This window comes from Podarcis bocagei, assembly GCF_964188305.1.
Source record: "Podarcis bocagei genome assembly, chromosome: 2".
NCBI classification, from domain to species: domain Eukaryota; kingdom Metazoa; phylum Chordata; class Lepidosauria; order Squamata; family Lacertidae; genus Podarcis; species Podarcis bocagei.
The window spans coordinates 11,871,560-11,880,672 of NC_138126.1; the positions used below are offsets into that span (position 1 = coordinate 11,871,560).

General features: G+C 47.5%; 1 long non-coding RNA gene across 1 annotated transcript; it reads left to right on the forward strand.

The window, feature by feature from the left end:
• The first annotated feature begins 6,410 nt into the window (after window positions 1-6,410).
• Window positions 6,411-8,896, forward strand: LOC308581375. The gene is made up of 3 exons (XR_014005028.1): window positions 6,411-6,933; window positions 7,836-7,968; window positions 8,543-8,896. It is a non-coding gene; the product is annotated as an uncharacterized lncRNA (long non-coding RNA).
• Window positions 8,897-9,113: the final 217 nt, after the last annotated feature.

Genomic DNA, 9,113 nt, shown 5'->3' on the forward strand with positions numbered 1-9,113 from the left:
AACTTTATAAAAACATGGTAGATAAGTGAAATAAAAAGTTCCTTTTTTTAAAAAAAGAAGAAGCCTATCTCTCCGTTTTTTGCTCAGCTGCCAAGATTAAGTGGATCAGGAAGATCGTGCATTTTTGCTTTGTTTTTAATTTATTTATTTGTCTGTAAACATCCATAAGAACACAAGAAGAGCCTAGCTGGATTAGATTAGTGATATTATTATTATTATTATTATTATTAGGCATCCATCTGACTGGGTTGCCCCAAACACAGTAAAACGTCAAACATGCATGTGGGAAGTTACAAGCCGGAACTGAGTGCAACGGCACTCTGCCCACCTGTGATTCCTAACAACCGGCAGTTATAGAATCATGGAATTGGGGGGACGCCAGAGATCATCCAGTCCAACCCCCTGTCTCTGACCAGAGAAGCCGCGTTTAGCCATCTTGGGCAATAGCCACTGATTGCCTTAATCTCCTCCACCAATTTGCCCAGTGCTCTGTTACAACTGTTCCACACAGTGGTGGTAATCAGTGGCTCCTGTGGAAGTGAGTTCCACAGTTTAACTGCACGAAGAAGTTTCTTCCTTTGTCTGGACCAAATCCTTGAGTATTCAGCTTCACTGAATACTCCACGAGCTCAGGCAGGGAGACACATTATGTCGATTTATGAAATTATGTAAGTTAATGGCAAGAGTTCCAACACTTTCTTCAGCTTAAGGGCCACATGACAGGGGAGGCAGAGGAGAGAGCGGAGACTATATGCAGAAACAAGCCTGCTGCACAAAGGTAAAATTTGCTTTTGTAATAATAATAATAATAATAATAATAATAATAATAATAAAAATTTATTTATACCTCGCCCTCCCCAGCCAAGACCGGGCTCAGGGCGGCTAACACCAAATACAAAAACAATTAATTGAAATACAGCTTAAAAAACAGGATTAAAATACAACATTAAAATGCAGCCTCATTTCAGCGGAAACTCAATCAAAAACTTTTTGGGGGATAAAAACGTCACGTCTTCACCAAGGCTAACTATCCAGACTGGTCCTCCATGGGCCAGAAAAAAAGCCAGGGAAGTCCCCAAATAGGAGTTCCAACACAGAAGAAAAGAAGAAAGAGGGAGAGGGAATCAAATTGATTCCAAGCCAAAGGCCAGGCGGAACAGCTCTGTCTTACAGGCCCTGCGGAAAGAAATCAGATCCCACAGGGCCCTGGTCTCATGAGGCAGAGCGTTCCACCAGGCCGGAGCCAGTGTTGAGAAGGCCCTGGCTCTGGTTGAGGCTCATCTGACTTCCTTAGGGCCTGGGACCTCTGTTGTTGTTGTTGTTTAGTCGTTTAGTCGTGTCCGACTCTTCGTGATCCCATGGATCAGAGCATGCCAGGCACTTCTGTCTTCCACTGTCTCCCGCAGTTTGGTCAGACTCATGCTGGTAGCTTCGAGAACACTGTCCAACCATCTCATCCTCTGTCGTCCCCTTCTCCTTGTACCCTCCATCTTTCCCAACATCAGGGTCTTTTCCAGGGAGTCTTCTCTTCTCATGAGGTGGCCAAAGTATTGGAGCCTCAGCTTCAGGATCTGTCCTTCCAGTGAGCACTCAGGGTGATTTCCTTAAGAATGGATATGTTTGATCTTCTTGCAGTCCATGGGACTCTCAGGAGTCTCCTCCAGCACCATAATTCAAAAGCATCCATTCTTCGGCGATCAGCCTTCTTTATGGTCCAGCTCTCACTTCCATTCATCACTACTGGGAAAACCATGGCTTTAACTATACGGAACTTTGTCGGCTAGGCAATGTCTCTGCTTTTTAAGATGCTTTTTAAGATGCTGGGACCTCTAGGCGTGTTGCTATTTATGGACCTTAAGGTCCTCCATGGGGCATACTGGGAGAGGCTGTCCTGTAGGTACGAGGGTCCTAGTTCCCCCCAGGGTCCTCTGGCCATCCCCACCAATGACATGGTGCAGGCGGGAACAAAACCCATCCCTGCAGAAGGTCCCAGGTTCAATCCAAGAGACCAGAAGAGCCTGGCTGCAGGATCAGGCCGAAGGGGACCCCTCTAGTCGTAGAATCAGAGAATGGTAGAGTTGGAAGGGATCCAAGGGTCATCTAGTCCAACCCTCTGCAATGCAGGAATTTCAACATGTGGCTCCATAGTCATTGCGGCTATGAGTAGCCATGGACAGCCTTTGTCCAATCCTCTTACAAGTTACCCACATTGGTGGCCTTCTGTTGCTGCCTCAAGTGGGAGGGAGTTCCGCAGTTTTATCTACATGCTGCATTCTTTCATCTCCGCTGAATTTTCCCAACATCCAGCTCCATTGCATTTCTCTGGGTTCTAGAATTATGAGAGGGAGGGAAAATTCACTTTGCCTGCACCCCATTCTTAACGTTTATACGTCTCTCTCATGGCCCTCTCCGCCCTTCTCTAAACTTACAAAAGACCCAAATGTCGTAAGATTTCCTCTCTCTCTCTGTAGGGGATTTCCCTTTCTTTCTTTCTTTAAATTTATAGGACTATTTCTAAATTAGTGACTCATTAAAAAAAAAAATCCATAGTGGGTTCCTTTGAAAATAATATTTATTTATTTTTTAAATAAAGGGGATGGGGAAAAGTAGCGACTAGAAAAAAATGAACATGTTACGTTGTTGAAATCTAGAAAATAAAATAAAAAAATGCTGATAATAAAAATGCAGGGAATGCAGGAGGTGTTTTCTTTCTTTAAAAAAGAGTTTTTAAAAAATGAATAAAAAATAAGTTTTTTTTTTTAAAAAAGAATAATAATAATATTGTTGGAAAGGGGATTTGTATATGTAGTTAAAAAGGATATTATTGGTGAGGGTACCTGGGTCAAGGCTAAGGCAGCGGTGGCCACATTACAATTATTTAAAAAAATAATTATAAACAAACAAACAAATTTTAAAAAATCTTAGTCTTAGGATCCCTGTGGCACTCGTCAATCTGCCTCGCCACAAAGCCCCCCTTGTCTTTTCCAATGCAATAGCTGCAGCCTGTATAGTTTATTTTTCCCAAATACTGTACATTATAACCTTCCCCTGTTCTCTGTTAAATTGCGCCTCTTCCTGGTTTCTAATTCTTCCTGTAGGGGTTTTTTTTCCCCATTTCAGCGTAAATTCGTCAATTTTATATCTGCAGCCTGTGCAGAAAGGGAAGAGAGATTATTTGGGGGGTTAAATCCGGAGAGAGGCTCTTCCCAAGAGAGGAAGCTGGAAGCGCGTCTTGGCGCGCTCCTGCCCCGCTTTTCCCACCTGGGCAGAGCAAAGGGTAGAAGGGGGTGGGGGCTCCATCCTGCACCGCCTCCTCGTGGGTCGACTCTCCTGCGTTGCTCCTCTAAATGTGAATGCGGCTGCTGCCTGCCTGCTTTGATTTCTCTTCGGGTGCCACGGGGTCAAGGCGGGTGAGTTTTGGCTCAAGCGCCTTTGCGCATCTCTTCGCCGCGCGTCCTTTTGTTGCTGCAGGCGGATAGAGAGGGGACCATATCCTCTTTCCGTCTGTTTCGCAGACCTGGGGGCTGGGTGTGTTTGGAGACTGGAGAGAGGAGCGCCTGAGTGCAGAAGGTCAGGAACAGAGAAAGCAGCCCCTCCTGGAAAGGCAAAAGCAGACCCCTGGTCCATTTAGCTCAGCGTTGACTAGAGACTGACTGAAAGTCTCCAGGGTTTCGGGCAGGAGGTATTCCCAGATCCACTTGGTGTGGTTGAACCCGAAACTTTCTGCATGCAAGGCAGATGCTCTACCACTGAGCCATGTGTGGGACTTGGGTGGCGCTGTGGTCTAAACCACTGAGCTTCTTGGGCTTGCGGATCAGAAGGTCGGCGGTTCGATACCACGCGACGGGATGAGCTCCCATTGTTCTGTCCCAGCTCCTGTCAACCTAGCAGTTTGAAAACACGTCAGTGCAAGTAGATAAATAGGTACCGCTCCAGCGGGAAGGTAAATGGCGTTGCAGTGCGCTCTGGTTTCTGTCACAGTGTCCTGTTGCGCCAGAAGTGGTTTAGTCATGCTGGCCGCAGGACCCAGAAAGCTGTTTGTGGACAAACGCCCTCGGCCTGAAAGCAAGATGAGCGCCGCAACCACATAGTCACATTTGACTGGACTTAACCATCCAGGGGTCCTTTACCTTTTACTTATGGTAAAGGGACCCCTGACCATTAGATCCAGTCGTGGCTGACTCTGGGGTTGCGGCGCTCGTCTCACTTTATTGGCCAAGGGAGCCAGCGTACAGCTTCCGGGTCATGTGGCCAGCATGACTAAGCCGCTTCTGGTGAACCAGAGCAGCGCATGGAAACGCCGTTTACCTTACCGCCGGTGCGGTACCTATTTATCTACTTGCACTTTGAGGTGCTTTCAAACTGCTAGGTTGGCAGGAGCAGGGACCAAACAACGGGAGCTCATCCTGTCACAGGGATTTGAACCGCCGACCTTCTGATCGGCAAGCCCTAGGCTCTGTGGTTTAACCCACAGCGCCACCCGTGTCCCCTACCTTTTACTTACCACTGAGTTATGTCCCCTTCCCAAGGAGGGGAATAAAAAAGGGGTGGTGTTTGGGCGGGTGAGAGGCTTGGGGATGCAAATACAGTGGTACCTCTGGGTACAAGCTTAATTCGTTCTGCAGGTCCGTTCTTAACTTGAAACCGCTCTTAACCTGAGGTACCACTTTAGCTAACGGGGCCTCCCACTGCCACCGCACCACCAGCGCGCAATTTCTGTTCTCATCCTGAGGTAAAGTTCTTAACCCGAGGTACTACTTCCGGGTTAGCGGAGTCTGTAACCCAAAGTGTTTGTAACCCGAGGTACCACTGTAGAGGAAAAGTGGTCCCAAGTCACGATTATGATTATCATCGAATCACCTTTTGCATCTGGCTCTGTAGAAGGCAGTTTCCTGCGTTCATATGATTTGGCAAAGAATCATAGAACTGGGGAGTTGGAAGGGACCCTCAGGGGTCATCTAGTCCAACCCGCTGCAAGGCAGGAATTTCAACGAAAGCATTCATGACAGATGGCTATCCAAGCTCTGCTTTAAAATCTCCAAGGAAGGCGAACCCACCACCTCCTAAGGGAGTCCGTTCCACTGTCAAACAGCTCTGGTTTGCGTCCTGCCCTCCGGAACAGGAGAAAAAAAGCCTTCTCTATCTTCCATGTTCAGTCCCCAAAGGGGAAAACATTGGCTGTTTTTACCGAGAGAGATGCTGAAAGGAAAAACAAGAAGAAACATTTCCATATGTGCTGTTAAATTCTGCCTTTCTGTCTCTTCTTTTCCCTCAGGGACACCGGCTGCCTTCTTGCAAGTTCTATCTCTGTTCCCTGCGACGCGATGTGTTTCTATAGATTGCCCTGTTTTGTTCGAGAGCAGCCAGAAGATGGAGTTATTCCCCTATGAAAATTGTGAGGTAAATAGTAGCCACATGGAGGTGAGGCCATTGTTTCCCTGAGAGTCAAAATGGCGGTCAGTCGGGAGGCCGGAGGAATCCTTGGCCTCCACTTCCAGGCTGAGTTAGAGCAGGGAATGCAGACCAGGGTAAAAATGGAGGAACAAGACCCAGGTGGATTTGAACTCGGGGCAGAGTCCGTGAGGGGGGGAAAAACCCTCTTGTGATCTTGAGGCCAGCAACAACCTGGATTTTCCAAACTGGGAGATGCCGGAGCCATTTAAAGAAGAACCAGGCGACAAAAGGACTCTGCCATGTTCATTTTTTTTTTATAAAGATTTTTATTGAAGTTTCCAAGATTATATAAAAACAAGACAATACAACAATACAAACAGACAAATAAAACAAAAACAAGTATAATTTTAATCCCTTATTTTCTTGTAACTTACTTCCCCGACTTCCCCATACCTCCCCTTTCTGTATTCCAATTTCCAATTATTAATTCAGCAAATCCTCTCCCTTATTGTCCATTTAAATTTTTAGCCTTTCTTTTCTTTTTACTTAATCATTACAGCTAGAAACCACATAATTTCTAAACCAACGTCATTCTAGCATTCCATAATTTTACAATGTTTCCTAAGATAGTCCTTAAATTTCTTCCAGTCTTCTTCCGCTGTCTCTCTTCCCTGGTCTCGGATTCTGCCAGTCATCTCTGCCAGTCCCATATAATCTATCAGCTTCATCTGCCATTCTTCCAAGGTGGGTAGGTCTTGCGTCTTCCAATACTTTGCGATGAGTATTCTTGCTGCTGTTGTAGCATACATAAAAAATGTTCTGTCCTTCTTTGGCACCAATTGGCCGACCATGCCCAGGAGAAAGGCCTCTGGTTTCTTCAGGAAGGTATATTTAAATACCTTTTTCAGTTCATTATATATCATTTCCCAGAAAGCCTTAATCTTTGAGCATGTCCACCAAAGGTGAAAGAATGTAGCTTCAGTCTCTAAGGACTCTGCCATGTTCAGGGTCTCAGGAGCTCCTCAAAGCAGTGAGATGTTTCCACTCAGGATGGGAAAGCCCAGCACTCTGTGGCATAACACAAAGGCTTTTCCAGCCTCCTTGGATTGCATGGCAAACGCTAACCAGTGGCCCCAAGGCGTGCCAAACTTCCTTGGAGCGTTACCACAGGAATATGGGGATTTGGAGGCCAGAAATGGGGAAGACTATTGGAAGGCGAGAGATGAGACCCGAGGAAGTGAGTCTGCCACCCTGGACATGCAGCGGAAACTCTTCAGGGAATTCCACTACTAGGACGCTGAGGACCCCAGCGAGGCCTGCAGCCGCCTGTGGCATCTTTGCCATCACTGGCTGAAGCCGGAGAGGTCCTCCAAGGAGCGGATCCTGGAGCTGCTGATCCTGGAGCAGTTCCTGGCCATCCTGCCCCTGGAGATGCAGAGCTGGGTCAAAGATGGCTGCCCAGAGACCTGCGCCTAGGCGGTGGCTTTGGCCGAGGACTTCCTGGTGAGGCAAAGAGAGGCTGAGGAACCAAAACAGCAGGTGAGGGCGCTTCATCAGGATGTCCCAAAGGTTGCAGGCCCTGGGGGCTCATTGGAACTGACAGGGTGGAAAGCAGGGAGGCCACCAGTAGGAGGAGCCAGAGCCAAGGAAGTCCACTTTCAGAGCATCCATTTAAGCAGCCGTTACTTCTCCCAAAGAATTCTGGGAACTGTAGTTTGTTGGGAGTGGTTAAGCTTTAAGATAGCCAATTCCCTTCACAAAGCTACAATTCCCAGTGTTTCCTGGGAAGAGGGATGGGTGAGTGTTAAATCTGTCTGGGAATTGTAGCGCTGGAAGGGAAATGGCCTCGGCCCAGTATACCTGAAGGAGCATCTCCACCCCCATTGTTCAGCCCAGACACTGAGGTCCAGCTCTGAGGGCCTTCTGGCAGTTTCCTCCCTGTGAGAAGTGAGGTTACAGGGAACCAGGCAGGGGGCCTTCTCAGTGGTGGTGCCTGCCCTGTAGAACACCCTCCGATCATATGTCAAGGAAATAAACAACTATCTGACTTTTAGAAGACATCTGAAGGCAGCCCTGTTTAGGGAAGTTTTTAATGTTTGATGTTTTATCGTGGTTTTAATATTCTGTTGTGAGCCGCCCAGAGTGGCTGGGGAAACCCAGCCAGGTGGGCAAGATATAAATATATGATTGATAATAATAATAATAATAATAATAATAATAATAATAATAATAATAATAAATGGGGTCATTCCTATGGAGAGGCCAGAGGTCCCCCACTCCTTCATTAGTCCATGCTTGTTTTTATTATTATTATTGTTAATAATAATAATAATAATAATAATAATAATAATAATAATGAATTTTACATCAGCCAACATGCAGTACTAGTGCTGAACCAACCCTTTTGCTGCATTGTACGTTATGCTTCTTTGCCATTTCAGGGGCTGCCACTGTCGGGAGGCAGGGCTTTGAATTGCACTCCGGCAACAGGGATGACATCGGGGGCTAGACGGATGCCGGTGGGCTCAGAGGCTAAAGAGGAGGTGGAGGACCAGGGCTGCGCCAGCATGCTAGGTAAAGGTAAAGGTACCCCTGCCCGAACGGGCCAGTCTTGACAGACTCTGGGGTTTGTGCGCCCATCTCACATCTATAGGCCGGGGGCCAGCGCTGTCCGAAGACACTTCCGGGTCACGTGGCCAGCGTGACAAAGCTGCATCTGGCGAGCCAGCGCAGCACACGGAACGCCGTTTACCTTCCCGCTGGTAAGCGGTACCTATTTATCTACTTGCACCCAGGGGTGCTTTCGAACTGCTAGGTTGGCAGGCGCTGGGACCGAGCAGCGGGAGCGCACCCCGCCGCGGGGATTCAGGTTTTTCTGAATTCCTTGACAGCACTGGCTTTTATTATTATGGAGGGGGTAGGCCATCTGTCTGTAAAAAAACCAACAACATGCATCTTCTCTTTGTCACCAAAAAATCCTCAAGCATTGTAGTTTTTCCTTGTAGGGGAAATGCTTCGATTCCCTGATCACACCTGCCCTGTACTTTTCATAGCTCTGCAATATACTCTTTTTGAGGGACCAAAACCGTAGATGGAACTCCAAATGCATCTGCAGCTGATGGAAGTTCTGAATATTTTGTTTCTGCAGGTGATGGACGGGGACTGAGAACAAGGAGGAGTCTCCTCTGACGGAAAATCCTGATTGTTTGCAGCCTCCAAGCCAAAAAGGTGGGCGCCCTGAGAGGCGAAGGGGAAATCCTCTGGGAGGGAGTGCTGCCGATTCTGTCCTTTATGCCAGAAGGAAGGAGGCGTTGGAGAAAAACATCCACAAAGACGATAAACGACACAAGTGTGCCGTGTGCGGACGAGGGTTCGGTCGGCCCACGGGTCTCACCGCGCATCAGCGGATCCACACGGGCGAGAAACCCTACAAGTGCGTGGAGTGTGGGAAAAGCTTCAGTTTGAAGTCGACCCTCGTGGCCCACGCAAGGACCCACACGGGTAATAATAATAATAATAATTTATTTATACCCCGCCCATCTGGCTGGGCTTCCCCAGCCACTCTGGGCGGCTTCCAAAAGAATATTAAAATACTATGATACATCAAACATTAAAAGCTTCCCTAAACAGGGCTGCCTTCAGATGTCTTCTAAAAGCCTGGTAGTTGTTGTTGTCTTTGACATCTGGTGGGAGGGCATTCCACAGGGAGGGCGCCACTA